At 37.4% G+C, this 15,553-nt stretch overlaps 1 protein-coding gene across 1 annotated transcript in view; it reads left to right on the forward strand.

Annotated features, from left to right (window-relative positions):
* The first annotated feature begins 14,306 nt into the window (after positions 1-14,306).
* Positions 14,307-15,553, forward strand: part of hwt (SH2 domain-containing adapter heavyweight) — a 251,695-nt gene continuing 250,448 nt past the window's right edge. Inside the window, exon 1 of the mRNA XM_089094872.1 lies at positions 14,307-14,425. The gene's annotated coding sequence lies outside the window, so the exon portion shown is untranslated. The remainder of the gene's footprint in view (positions 14,426-15,553) is intronic.

Genomic DNA, 15,553 nt, shown 5'->3' on the forward strand with positions numbered 1-15,553 from the left:
AGGGATTTACTACTACCAAGCTTCGCGCCGAACGAGGTGGCGGCTAACATCCAATTTATTGGCTGGTCGATAGGCTAATGACCTGTCACCGTTAGAAGTTACTATTAAAGTGTGCAACTAATGGCCTCGGACATTCAATTGACCATTCGATGACGACTGATGCGCGTCCCCAGACATGATGTTTGACTGCGAAAAATACATCTGGAATTGGATTCTGAAACTTGAGGACTGCAAAATAGAAAATACAGCCTGGCAGATTGAATGACATCATCAGAACTTTGGAGAAATATAAGATCAACTTGGCTGCTCTGTCAGAAACCCAAATGCCTGACAAAGGGATATGCAGAATGGAAAAGAAAGAGATAGGGCCGGTGGTGTTGCCCTTGTAATGAACACCAAAGTAAAAAAAAATGTCTAATCGAGTAGGAGCCTGTGAACGAACGGACCTTATGAGTATGATTCGCAACTATCCAGGCAAAATGATAGCTATTGTAGTTTATGCACCAATGAATCAGTCCAGTGATTCTGAAAATGATGCGTATTATCAGTTGCTGACGAACTTGGTGAATAAAACGTAACAGCATGATATCCTCAAAATCTTTGGTGAATTTAACGCTAAAGTCGGATCTGATGGTGCTAAAGTCGGATCTAAAGTCGGGTCGGATCGCTAAAGTCTGTCGGATCTATGCTCCTTCAGTAGCGTTTGCACATGGACTCGGTGAACTAAAGGAAAATGATGTTCGACAGGTGGATTTTTGTGTCACGTACAGTATGACTGGTGGAGGAACTTGTTTTCTCCAAAGATATACATAAGTATACTTGGAAATCTCCTGATGGAATAACGCGTAACCAGATCGACTATATTCTCATTAATTACAGTGGCGAGTTAATGAGGTGTTCAGGGACGAGCAGCATGGTTTCCGTTCTAACAGGTCGTGCTGTGACTTACTCTTTGGACTTAAGAGCGTGTCATTGACACTGTCTTAAGATAGTGCCATTTGCCTTAAGAGGAATTAAACTGCGTCCTGAGTGGTCGCTCCATGATGGTGACTTTACAGATGGTGTAGCCTCGATATCGCATTTTCAAGAAGATATGCAGAAAAACATAGGTGAGCTATTAGAGAAAATCTCCCCCATTGGTCTTCAGATCAATGTTAGCAAGATCGAAGCGATATCTAATTCAGTGGTTAATAACTTGGCAGCAGGCCTTCATGTTGGGGATTTAGAAATTGAAGAGATAATTGATTTTCGGTATCAAGGTAGTGTTTTAACGGAAGATGGCAACTGTGATAGGGAAATAATGCTTCAGATTGCCTATGCAGGGGCAGCGTTCTACCAGCTAAATGATGTGTGGAGTTGCTCCAAATGCTCCCAAGAGTTCAAGCTCAGATTGTTGAATAGCAATGTTTTACAGTGCTTCTATATGGCTGTTAATCATAGAGCATGCCAAAAACTGCTGAAAAAAGACTGCTTGGATTTGAGAACAATTGCCTCCGAAACATACTTGCAGTACACTGCACTGAAAGAATGCCGAATGTGCGGATTTAAGTCCTGACCAAGCAGCCTCTAATCACTAATTAAATTCGTAAGAGACTTTCGAGGTACTGGGGACATATGACAAGAATGAAAGAGGGCAGACTCCCATAGGACGTGTGGTGCTGGAAACCTGGTCTGCGCAAAAGGAGTAGACAGCGTATAACCTCTGATCGATCACTGGAGAAGGAGGCTACACAATCAAGTAGGTCAATGGAGGAGGTCTGGTCGTTGGCCTAGGACCGAGTGACGTGGTAGTCAACAGTTGCTGCCTTATGTGCCTCAAGGCAGGGGAGGACCTAATTCCAAGTAAGTCTTTTTCGATTATTTCCCGCTCATAAAAGAGCTGGCTAAAACAGTTTATCTAGTCCGAGTATTTCGCATCAATTTTTTGGCTTTATCTTAGTTCTGCTGTGTGACATTGTCTTGCGTCATATAATGAAGCATCATTAATTTTTTTTTTTTTTCAACGCCGATCATTGTCTTTTTTCCCACATGTTCCTTTGAGGACTTTAAATGTCAATGGGCGGTTGCCTAAATTCCAGAATTCGCACAGTAGCCTTTTTGCAAAAATTATATTGTAAATATGGAAATAAATAAATAGTGAAATGAACATTGCGAGTATTGACAGGATAACCTTTCTGTAATGTTTAGCAAATATTGATAAATAATTGATAAGAAAAGTGTGAGAAAAAAAACAACAAAAACGCTACGCCAAAAAAATAAATATAAAAACGAAAGAAAATGTACATCTAAATAAAGTCCAATATGGTATTTCAACTGTTTAATCACAAAGCTTACTATCCTTCTTTACTATCCTTGGATATCGGAATCTATCAAAATGAAATAATTGATTTTCGTTCTTAAAAGTTCCTCGTTCCTTAAAAGTCACGTAGTCCATACAAGATAAACGTTTAATACGGACATTTATCTTAATGCTTAATTCAACTAAGCTGATTCAGTTGATTTCTTATGAAATTTATGTTTAGTAATGTATAATTGCGCATTATCTATTATGAAGAAGGCGACGGGCCATTGTGTATGCGGGAGGGGGGCAGATGCCTAAAAAGCGCATTTCAATGCCAAAATTGTCTAACTCTCAATGATACTTCAGATAAATATAGAAATATATACGCTGGGGGGGAGTAGGAACTAACCTCTCATCGCCCTTCATTTAGACTAAGCCTGAATAAGGATGTTGTGGGGTAATATCTGCCCTCTTGTTGCAGAAAAACGTTTCTGACAATTATTTTAAAGTTTTATTTAACTAAACTGATTTGTTTCATATTTCATAAAATTATGCATAATGATGTGTAAGTGCAAGTCAGCTATTACAGAGGTGGGGCAGTGGTCAGTTTGCTGGAGGGGGGGGGGAGCTAGACGCCTAAAAGAGTACATTTTATTTCCCAGATATCGCAACTCTCATTGAAGCTTCAAATCAAACAGTTCGTGGTAACGAACTGTAAGTAAGGAGCGACCCGGCTAAATGGTAACCGAAACTCTAAAAAACGGAATTTTTATACCAATAGATACATCAAAAGAATCAGATTTTAATGCTGATTTCAAATGTATAAGTTTCATCAAGTTTAGTTTTACCCATCGAAAGTTACGCACCTAAGAAAATTTGGCTGATTTTAGAAAAAAGGGGGAAAGACCCCCTTAAAGTTATAGAACCATAATGAAAATCACACCATCATATTCAGCGTATCAGTGAACCCTACTGTAGATGTTTCAAGCACCTATCCACAAAAATGTGGAATTTTGCATTTTTTGCCAGAAGAAAGATCACGGATGCGTATTTATTTTTTGTTTTTTTTTTTGTTTTTTTTTTTTTTTTTTTTTTTCAATGGTTGATCGTATCGACCCAGTGGTCCTAGAATATCGTGGTAGGGCTCATTGGAACGGAAATTAAAAGTTCTAGTGCCCTTTTTAAGTTACCAAAAAAAATGAAGAGCAACTAGGCTCCCTCCCACGCTTATTTTTTCCAAAAGTCACCTGATCAACATTTTGAGATTGCTATTTTGTTCAACATGGTCAAAAGTATGATAACTATGTCTTTTAGAATGACTTAACCACCTGAAATCCCCGGGGGCAGGGCTAAAAGTTATGGACTTTACCCAATCTTAACATATAGTATTGGTTATTGGGAAGTATACAGACGTTTTCAGGGGGGGATTTTTTCTGGTAGGTGGGGGGGGGTGGGTTGGGGGTTATGTGGGAGGATCTTTCCAAGAAGGAAGTTTTCATGGGGTAGGGACATTGCTATGAAGGGGGCGCCGGATTTCCCAGCATTTTATAAAAAAAAGAACAGAAATTAAATATAAAAAAACAAGTTTTTCAACTGAAAGTATGGAGCAGCATTAAAACTTAAAACGAACAGAAAATATTATTTACATGATTGGGTTCACCCCTAGTCAATACCTCACTCTTTAAGCGAAAGATGTTTTAGTACTTTCATAAGAGCTATTTATTCTAATTGACGGCCTTTGTGATTAAGGGGTCATTTTTAAAGAACTGGAACAAAATTCGAACTGTAACGTAAAGAGCGAGGTACTAACTAGTGGGCGAACCCCCAAATATACGTATTAAAAAGCTATGAATATGGAAGCTCGTTACGTAAGTTAATTCGTAAGTTACGTACATTTATTACTAATAAAAACGTACGTAAATATAATTAAACAAATTTCGAGAAAGCCATTTAACCAAATAAAAGTAAAATTAATATGCAAATTTTGTTTTAATTATTCATGTACGCTGAGCCAAAATAAAAACCTGCATTAATTCAAAAATGTTCAAAAATTAAATAAAAAAAACAAGTTTGTTTTAACTGAAAGTAAGGAACGACGTTAAAATTTAAAACGAACAGAAATTATTCCGTATATGAAAGGGGCTGCCCTCTCCACAACGCCTCGCTCTTTACGGTAAAGGTTTTTATTGTTAAAAAAAAAATAGAGTTGTGAGAAAGTCAAACTTTAGCGTAAAGTGCGAGGCGTTGTGGAGGGGACAGCCTCTTTCATATACCGAATAATTTCTGTTTGTTTTAAGTTGTAATGTCGTTTCTTACTTTCAGTTAAAAAAACTGGTTTTTTTATTTAATAAATATAAAACGGGTTTTGAGAAGAAGGGAGAAATTGATATTTAATTCTGAATTTGATTGCTGAAAACCAATCTTACGATAAATATTTTCTTTTGTACTTAATATTGAAAATAAACATTAAAATTAAAGTAACATTATGAACTGATGAGCTTTCAGCAATTAATATCATTAGACATCCAATATTCAGTTTAACTTATTAACTCTTTTTAAAGTTGTTAAATACGAAAATAGGTCCACTAAAAACAAGTGTTTGGATACTGCTGTAACTATAACTGTTTGGATACTAACTGTAAATAAAAACCAAAAACCTACTGCGTCATTGGCGCTTAACTGAAAACGAATTATATTACAAATATTTTCTTTTCCAGTTCTTACAGCATTGAAAATAAAAATACAATTACAGTGAGATAAATTCTTGAACTGATGGATCTTTCAACAATTAATATCATTACACATCAAATATTGAATTTGATGTTGTTTATACTTTCCAAAACTGTTCAAGACCCATATAGTTATCAGCAAAGCGCCAGTGACGCAGTAGGTTTGAGACTTTTACAGTAAGAGAAGGAGGTGATCCCCAAACTCTTTTTTGCAGGGATTTTCGTTCGTATCGAGCTTGATTTGTTTAGTCAATTTAAGTTTCACTCGTTTTAAGATTTATTTATTAATTTAAATTAATATCTATTTTATGTTTGTTTGCATTGATTGTTTATTTAATTTCTGTTCGTTTTAAGTTTCATTTGTACTTCAATAGGATTTTTTTTTTCGTATTTAGCTTAATTTTCATATTCAATCTAAGCATTACTCGCTTTAAGATCTATTTATTCATTTATATTATTACTTGGTGTATGTTTTTGCTATGATTGTTTATTTAATTTCTGATCGTTTTGAGCTTGAATTTTAAAAGGTATTTCTATCTATTGAGCTTAAGTTTAAAATTGCCTTTGCTTTTCTTTGAAAAACTTATTTTTTTGAAAGTTTTTTTTTAATTAATTTTTCTTCGTTTTTGATTGCAAAAATTTTAAGTTTTTAAAAATTATTTATTTCAAAATGAAACTTTAAAAAAAATCAAATGTTCATCAGGATATCAAAATTGGTATCAAAGTAACAATATCAAAGTAAAAAAATGGGTTTGTGCCAACCTTGGAGTTTTTATTATCTGATGTCTGAAATATTTTTAACAAAATGGCTATCTCAAAATTTTTATCGGATGGGTTTGGGGAAAAGGGGCGTGTTAGGACTAATTAAGCTTCGGTCTCTTTTGACTCTTTAAAAGTGAACTAGAACTTTCAATTTTCTATCACATGAGCTCCCTTTGAAATTTATACGAGTCTCCCTTCTATAAAAACCATATATACCCCTGGGTATAGCTTACAACGCCTGTCCCCGGGTCCTGGGGGGCTGTGTCGTCTCCGGAGTTTTAATTTCTGATGGTTGAACTATTTTTAAAAAAATGGTCAATTCAAATTTTTAACGGATGGGTTTATCTATCCGTCTGAAACGAAATAAGATTTGGCGTGAACGTTTTTCATTGACTACTTTTAAAATATTTTCTGAACAGGTTGACATAAGTCAATGCTCTACATTTGTATTGATTCATTGATTTTAAATAAATTATTTCTTTCAAATGATGAATTAGTTATTAAACTAAATATATTACACATTTTATGTTTGTACAACATGTTTCGACCCCGGAATTTTTGTTATCTGACCCTTGTTTTTTTTTTTTAACAAAATGACTACCTCAAAATTTTTATCTGGTGTATTTGGGGGAAAAAGGGCGTGAGGGAGGGACCAGTTGTCCTTTGATCACTTTTGACTCTTAAAAACTGAACTAGAACTTCCAATTTCCAATCAAATGAGCCCTCTCTGAAGTTTATACGAGAATTCCTTCCAAAACAGCTAGGTTGAGAAGACTTTGGTACCATCCAGAAGAATCTCAAGCTTCCTCCACATCGTTTCCTGGAACATGTGCCAATTCGGTGGCTAACCCTCGTTTCTTCAGCTGAGAGACTAGATGAGCAATGGGATGCTTTCGATGAGTATTTCCTGAAATTCATCCCTAAGAAAAGACCAGAATTGATGAAAATCTAGCGGATACCGAGAGATATCTAGCAGTCTCCAGTGTACCACGACCAAAGCGTTAGTCCTCTTTGTCATATCTTTCGGAAAGCTATTTGCTCAGTTCACACAGTTCTTTCAACGTGATGAACCACTTATCCGCATTCCGTATGATGAAATGCGTCGACTAGTAATGATGACCGCCAGCCGTTTTGTGCTTTGACTGTCAGTCAAAGCAAAGTGCTTTGACTGATATTCAGAAGGGAAAAAAACTTTCTGAGCTCTCCAATTCAAGTGGGGATTTTCTTCCATCCGATAAAATAGCATGCGGTGACGGCGTGGAAGAATGCCTGTCGAAGGTACAAAAAGTTGATGCTCGGAACTTCAGAAGTACTGCCAGAGCTGCTTGCCGCCATATTGAAGAGAAATCACTAGGTCAAAGTGCCCTTCAGCATTTCCGGTGCCTGCGGCTGGATGATTCGAATCCTGAGACAAGAACAAGCGACTTTGTGAAAATCGTTGGATTTATGCCTTTCCGTGTGTATACTGAAGCTGCCATTGACGAATGGAACTTGCTCCAGCTGGAACCGAGTTTGCCTAAGAACATGACTTCAGCGAGGATTGATGTTTTATGGAACTCTGTTTTTAGTCTGAAAAACCATCAAGGAAAGACAAAATATCCCCTCGTTTCAAAGATAGTAAAAGCAGCTCTCTGCATGTCGCATGGGAACGCTGACGTTGAACGTGACTTTTCCCGGTCAGGACGGATCATGACCGAGGAAAAATCATCGATGAGAGCCAAAATGCTCAATGACTGATAGTCTAGACTGATATTATCTGACGCTGTAAAGAAGTTTGAGGTTAGGCCCGACATAGTCCCTATTACCAGAGAGCTGTTGAATTTGGGGCGAAATGCGTGCCAGAGCTATAAACTGTACCTGGAAGCTGAGCGATCTAGACAGGAAGAGGAGTCCAAAAGGAAAGAAGAAGAAGAGAAGAAGAGTAGGCCAAAAGGAAAGAAGAAGAAGAGGAAAAAAGAGGATGTTATCTGACAAGAAGACCATTGAACACCTGGAAAAAGATTTGATTGAGAAGAAGTCAGTTGAAAAGGAGAAGAGACAAGTAGCAGTAAGGCTTCTTCAAGAAGCTAATGAGAAGCTGAAAAAAGTCATAGATGCCAAACACTTTGTAGAAATAAGCCTCGCACAAAGTATGATCGAGGCTTTGAGCCGGAAGATGCGCGAAGAAGATGAGGCAGTCAGAGCGGTTGAGCTGATACAGAGCAGGGTAAACAAACGAAAGTCGTTCTTAATTTCATCATATTTTGCCAGAAGGAACATGTAGAGTGGATTATTTTGTACTGTTGTATTTTGTACCTTTATACAAATTAAGTGCATTTAACTGAACGAATAAAAAAAAAACAAAAAACAATAAGAATTTGCGCACCAATGATGAAAACACCAACTACCACTTTTGTGTCCATGGACAGTTTCTGTGGTACAATTGTTGTAAATTTAGGTTCATAATAGATTCATAGAAAGCACATTCAAAGGTTCATAAAGTTCATATTCTTGTGATCAAAAGTTCATAAAGTTCATATTTTTCAAAAAAAAAAATCTAGCGGGAGGCCTCTATATATGCCCCCAGGGTGTAATCTATGATTGGTTAGTATATATTATTAAAATAACCAATGATTAATTACGTTTAAAACGAATAATATTACAAATATAATGTTTGTACAATATATGTCAACCACGGAGTTTTCACTACCTGACCTTTGAACTTTTTTTTTTAACAAAATAGTTCCCTAAAAATTTTGGCGTGGGGGGGAGGCTAGCTGCCCTCGGATCTCTTTTTACTATTAAAAGTGAGCTCGAACTTTCAATATCCAATCAAATGAGCTCTCTCTGAAGTTTGTACGAGCATTCCTTTTATAAGAACCATATATGCCCCAGGGTATAGCTTGCAACGCCTGCCCTCGGGCCTTGGGGGGTTGTGACGACACCTGAATTTTTGTTACCTGACTTTTGAACAATTTTTAACTTCATTGCTACCTCAAAATTTTATTGGATTCATTTGGGGAAAAAGGTAATGGGGGGCTAGTTGCCCTCCAATCTCTTTTGACTCTAAAAAACTTAACAAGAACTTTCAATTTCCAATCGAATGAGCCATCTCTGAATTTTTTACGAGCTTCCCTTCAATCAGAACCATAAAATCCCCCAGGGCAGAACTTATAACGCCTGCATTCGGGCCCTGGGGGCTTTGTTAACCTCGGAGTTTCCGTTATATGGTCTTTGAACTGTTTAAAAAAAACTATCTCAAAGTTCTTATCGGATGGGTTTGAGGAAAAAAGAGCGGGGAGGGGAGGGGGGGGCTAGGTGCCCTCAAATCTCTTTTGACTCTTAAAAAGTGAACTAGAACTTTTAATTTCCAATCAAAGTTTCCTCTTTGAAGCTAATACAAGCATCCCTTCTATGAGAACCATAGATGCCCCCAGGGCAAAACTTACAACGCGTGCTTCCGGGCTCTGGGGGGGTTGTGTCAACAAAGGAATTTTTGTTATATGATCTTTGAACTATTTTTAACAAAATATCTATTTTAAAATTTTTATTGAATGCATTTGGGAAAAGAGGGTTTGGGGGGAAGCTGGTTACCCTCCAATATCTTTTGACGCTTAAAAAGTGATCTAGAACTTTCAATTTCCAATCAAATGAGCCCTCTCTGAAGTTTATACGAGCATTCCTTCCATAAGAACCATATATGTCCCCAGGGCATAGCTTATAACCCTTGCCCCTGAAGACTGTGGGGGGAGTGTCCTGCTCAAACATTTAATTTCCAGGACTTTCAACTACGTTGAACAAAATGGCTGTATCAAAATTTTTATTGGATGTGTTTGGGGAAAAGGTGGGCGTGAGAGGGGGGTTAGTTGCCCTCAAATCACTTTCGACTATTAAAAAGGGCACTAGCCCTTTGAATGTCCAATCGAATCAGCTTTTTTTGAAGTTTCTACGACACCACCTTCTATAAAAACCTTCCATGCCCCCAGGGTATAACCTGAAACCCTTGCCTTGAGGGTTGGGGGAGAGTGTCCTCCTAAAAAACATATTTTCTATCTGTAAATCAACTACGCTGAACAAAATGGCTATCTCAAAATTTTGATTGGTTGTGTTTGGGGGAATGATGGGGGTGGGGGGGGGCTAGTTGCCCTCCAAACACTTTCGACTATTAAAAGGGGCACTAGCCCTTTTAATTTCCAATAGATTGAGACTTTTTTGAAGTTTCTACGACAACGCCTTCTATAAAAACAGTAAATGCCCGAAGGGCACAGTTTAACACCCTTCCCTGATGTTGGTGAACTAGAAACCACAACAAAAATATACTTTCTATCAGGGTAAAAACGAAACGTAACAAAAGGCCTCCCAAAAAATTTTGATTTGATATGGTTGGGGGAATGAGTGGCGTGGGGGAAGGGGTGAGTGGTGCACTACGAACCCTTTAGCCTATAAAAAGATCACTATCCTTTTGAATAACTAATCGAATTACCTTGTTTAGAATTTTATTATACAATGCCTTCTACAAAAAACCTTATATGCCCCCAGGGCATAAATTAAAACCCTTGCCCTGAGGATTGTGGGGAATTGTCCTCCTTAAAAACATATTTTCTATCTTGAAATCAACTACGCTGAACAAAATGGCTATATCAACATTTTGATTGGATGTGTTTGGGGGAATTATGGGAGTGGGGAAGGGGGGGTTAGTTGCCCTCCAATCAATTTAGACTATTAAAAAGGGCACTAGCAGTTTGAATTTCCAGTCGAATGAGCCTGTTGTGAAGTTTTTACGACAAAGCCTTCTATAAAAACCTTAAATGCCCCCAAGGCATAACTTAAAACCCTTGCCCCGAGGGATGTGGGGGAATGTCCTCCTCAAAAAGATATTTTCTATCCGGAAATTAACTACACTGAACAAAATGGCTATCTCAAAATTATGAATGGATGTGTTTGGGGGAATGATGGGCGTGGGGGGGGGGGGGGCTAGTTGCTCTCCAATCATTTTCGACTATTAAAAAGGGCACTAGAACTCTCGATTTTCCAATTGAATGAGCCCCCTTTGAAGTTTCTAAGACGACCCCTTCCATATGAAGTGCCTCTGGGAAAAAAATAATAAATAATAAAACATTGGAGTCGTATTGCATTTACTATAGGGAACGCTACAGCGTTGCCTCTGATAGTGAAAAAACAACAACAAAAATACTGGATATTTCGATTACATATACAGTAACCGTCATCAGCAATTATACTGATCTGAAGGCTCAACGAGAGTTGGGATGTTCTAAAACAACAGGGAATTTACCTAACGCGCGGAAATTTTTCTAGACCTTAAACATATTTTGGCTTGTTAGGGAGGGACAGATACCACAAAGGGTGCATTTTAATACCAAACATTCTAACTCTCATTGAGCCTACAGATAAATACATAATTAGTTCTAAGGGAGAGACGTGGAGGTTGGAGGGAAGGGTGGAGGTACAAATTGATTTATAATCCCCAGGAGCGTACGCAGGACTATTTTTTTTTGGGGGGGGGGGGTACAAAACTCTTAAAACGCATCAAAAATGTGAATTGATGTTTAATCCATCTTGATTTCCGGGAATATTTCTGGTCTGTGCTGTAATAATGAAAATAAAGAGCAAAACTTAACCTTTAAAGTGAGCATTTATTCCGTATAGGAGTGGGACTACCCCTTCCACATCCCCACCTCTGCCTCAAGGTCGTAGAAACTTCGGAGGATGCTCCTTCGATCAGAAATGAGAGTTTTGGTCCTTTTTTTATAAGTCCAAAATGATTGGACACCAACAAGTCGCGGCGCTGCCTGTATTTTCCGGCGGGGGATATTTTTCCCTGGGAAGTATTTTCCGAGGGGGGAGTAAATGCCAAGACATCTTTAAGTTGCTCTCCAATCATTTTCGACTATTAAAAAGGGCACTAGAACTCTCAATTTTCCAATTGAATGAGCCCCCTTTGAAGTTTCTACGACGACCCCTTCCATATGAAGTGCCTGTGGAAAAAAAAAATAATAAATAATAAAACATTGGAGTCGTATGGCATTTACCTCTGATAGTGAAAGAACAACAAAAAAATACTGGATATTTCGATTACATATACAGTAACCGTTATCAGCAGATATACTGATCTGAAGGCTCAATGAGAGTTGGGAGGTTTTGGCATTAAAATGAACCTTTTGCGGTATCCCCCGTCCTCCTTGACTACAAATAAATCTGAGAACTCCATTGCAGAGGTTTAAAGCCCATACATGCAAATGTTTGGAATTCTAAAACAACAGGGAATTTACCTAACGCAGGGAAATTTTTCTAGACCTTGAACATATTTCGGCTTGTTAGGGAGGGACAGATACCACAAAGGGTGCATTTTAATACCAAACATCCTAACTCTCATTGAGCCTACAGATAAATACATAATTAGTTCTAAGGGAGAGACGTGGAGGGGGGAGGGGAGGGTGGAGGTAGAAATTGATGTGTAATCCCCAGGAGCGTAACGCAGGACTATTTGTTTTGGGGGGGGGGGGTACAAAACTCTAAAAACGCATCAAAAATGTGAATTGATGTTTAATCCATCTTGATTTCCGGGAATATTTCTGGTCTGTGCTGTAATAATGAAAATAAAGAGCAAAACTTAACCTCAAAGTGAGCATTTATTCCGTATAGGAGTGGGACTACCCCTTCCACATCCCCACCTCTGTCTCAAGGTCGTAGAAACTTCGGAGGATGCTCCTTCGATCAGAAATGAGAGTTTTGGTCCTTTTTTTATAAGTCCAAAATGATTGGACACCAACAAGTCGCGGCGCTGCCTGTATTTTCCGGCGGGGGATATTTTCCCTAGAAAGTATTTTCCGGCGGGGAGTAAACGCCTAGACATCTTAAATATATTTGTCTGGTATACCCTACAAGGATAAGACCTTCACTAAAGCTTTTCTATCAGCTGGATCAAAATCTTGCTCATAATCTATAAAACTGAGGATCAATGGTTTTCCATGATTCATGACTCAGGCACTTCTCAATTTTTAATCAAAGAGTGAAAATTTGGTCGACACATCCTCTACCTTTTCTAAAACCGCACTGTTCTTCTCTTAAAACTTTGTCTACGGCATCTCTCAGTCTAAAAAGTATCATCATTCTAAGTAGTTTGCTACCTACAGAGACCAGGTCAAACTAACCGGTAAGAATGGGTCTAGAGGAGGTAACCTTTTAAATGTCAGGCGGAAGGCTACATTTACATGGTAACCTGCACAAATGAAGGGAGATTTGGCACCCTCTCACAAAAGATTCGGTAAATTTATACTTTTTCATATAATTCAGCTGGGAATAAAGTGAATACATCACTTGATGCCTTTTTTATAATTTTGAACATCTTCTACCTTCCATATTGGGGTAATTTCTGTTCCTTTCGTTTTTTAACATTGGTCTTTTACTTTCTTAAAAAAAATTACTTAAAGCAATAGTCCAAGCTTTACCTCTGTAAAGTATATCCCGAATACCGCGTTTGTAAATTAGAGTTTTGTAGATACAGTTAGAAGACTGAGTGTCCTGGTACCTATTGTGAAATCATAATCATGATAGGACTGATGATCTGTGTAGTTTTAGAGCACCAGGGCCAGACCCCTTCTCCTCATTCATGTTCATACATACCTCTTACAGCTTTCAAACACAAAAATTAGCTCAATGAGGACAACTCAATGTAAAGCGAAACTCAACAAGCCGTAAAGTAAATCAAGCTGACTCAACACAAGCAACCGAAATTGCCAAAAAGTCGGTCGATTCAGCTGAACACAGGAAGATCAACTGAGACAAAGATGGCATCTAAATATAAAACACTCAGCCAAGTCAATGCAACACTCCCACATCTTAAATTAGTGACTCGACCCAGGAAAACTCAACTTGCTGGAGCTCAATTCAGTCAACTCTGCATAGGCACATTGAGTCAGTCAAGTAAAAAAAAAAAAAAAAAAAAAAAAAAAAAAAACTGTACATAGCTTGTTTGGGTGGAAAATGAGTTAGGAGTCAACCCATAATATTAATTCAGGTATATGAATTTTGAATATGGTATTTTGGATCCCAGCAAAACTGAAATATGACTGGGCTAGAACTATTTGTTCCTTTATATCCCCATTGGCTTTAAAGTTAGGACTTAAGGGCATCACGGAAAATTCAGTATAAAACCTGAAAATTTTGAATTCTACGCCGCCAAAGATGAGATTTGCACCTTTTTAATAATTTTTACCCAAATAGAAAAGCGCAATATTTCTATGTCCGTATGCTTAAGGTGACAGATAATCTATTGTTAACCTTGTTTGGTAAATTTATTTCGATACCGTGAAAAACATAAATAATCTGTTTTGATTTTGAACAGTCTAGGAATTGCACCGCAGCTGTTCTGTTTTATAGTGAATTCTTTCTTATCTCGAATTGTTTTTTTTGTTTTTTCTATTTCGCAAGCCGTATGTGATTGAACAAATCTTTCCTACAAAGAATAAAAGCATTTTGGAAGAGATAAAGGATAACGCCCCCTGTTTTTCCTCACTGATTTTTCATAGCGTTTATGTCGCAGCTGCGCGAGGGATCAAAACTGTTTGTATTCTGAATGAAACTCTTTTGGAAAACAAGTGTCGAAAGAAGGATATGGGATTTTTCTTTTACCAGCAGTCATTGAACGATAAAGGTAATGTTACAGTTATAACGTGTAGAGTCCCTTAGAGAGGGGGGTGGCTAAATACTCAACACACGACTAACAGTCTTGTACATGGCATCTTCTAAATTAACACTTCAATAACAAAAGGATAGTAACATTCGATTCCCCGTTCAACACTTTCCTAATATTACGATTGGTACTGTGACAATTGCGTCACAGTCCCCTCTTTATGAAGGCAGATAATTGTACATAATTTTATACATAATTTTTATTATACATAATATATATTTTATATTATATATGAAATATTATATATTTTATATTTATTATATATATTATATATATTATATATATATATATATATATATATATATATATATATATATATATATATATATATATATTATATATATTATATATTATATATATATATATTATATATATATATATATATATATATATATATATATATATATATATATATATATATATATGTATATAATATATTTTATATATTATATACTACTACTACTAATAACTCACCGTATCACCAAGCCGCCTGAGGCTAACACAACTACGCACGCTCCTCTTCCATCCCAATCTATTCAAAGCCTCCCTTTTTACCCCTGCCCACGAAGATTCCATTTCCTTTAAATCTTACGTTATGACTTCCTCCCACCCCAGAAGGGGACGACCTGCTTTCCGTTTAGCCCTAGATGGTTGGCCGAAAAGAACAATCTTCGGCAATCTGTCATCCTTCATCCGCACAACGTGCCCTAGCCACCTCAACCTTTCTTTCATTATAGCCCTAGAGAGCGGTATTCAAACACATTTTTCGTACAGCCTATTGTTTGAAATACGCTCAGTCAGCCGGGTACCCAGAACAATCCTAAAGCAATTTCTCTGGAAAACATCTAGAAAATCTTCATCTGCTTTCCGGAGCGTCCATGCTTCAGAGCCTGTCCACTTTGACCACTGTCATCACTGTAGCTTCTAATATTCTAATCTTGGTTTGTAGACTTATCTTCCTATTCTTCCAGACTTTTTTTATCTGTGAAAAAACACCCTGAGCCTTGGCTATTCTATTTTTAACATCTTCACTGCTCCCACCATCTTTACTAATAATACTACCAAGGTAGGTGAAGCTGCCCACCAGAT

This window comes from Artemia sp. Qi Xiang Cuo, chromosome 9 (genome assembly GCF_049724085.1).
Source record: "Artemia sp. Qi Xiang Cuo chromosome 9, ASM4972408v1, whole genome shotgun sequence".
Taxonomy (NCBI): domain Eukaryota; kingdom Metazoa; phylum Arthropoda; class Branchiopoda; order Anostraca; family Artemiidae; genus Artemia; species Artemia sp. Qi Xiang Cuo.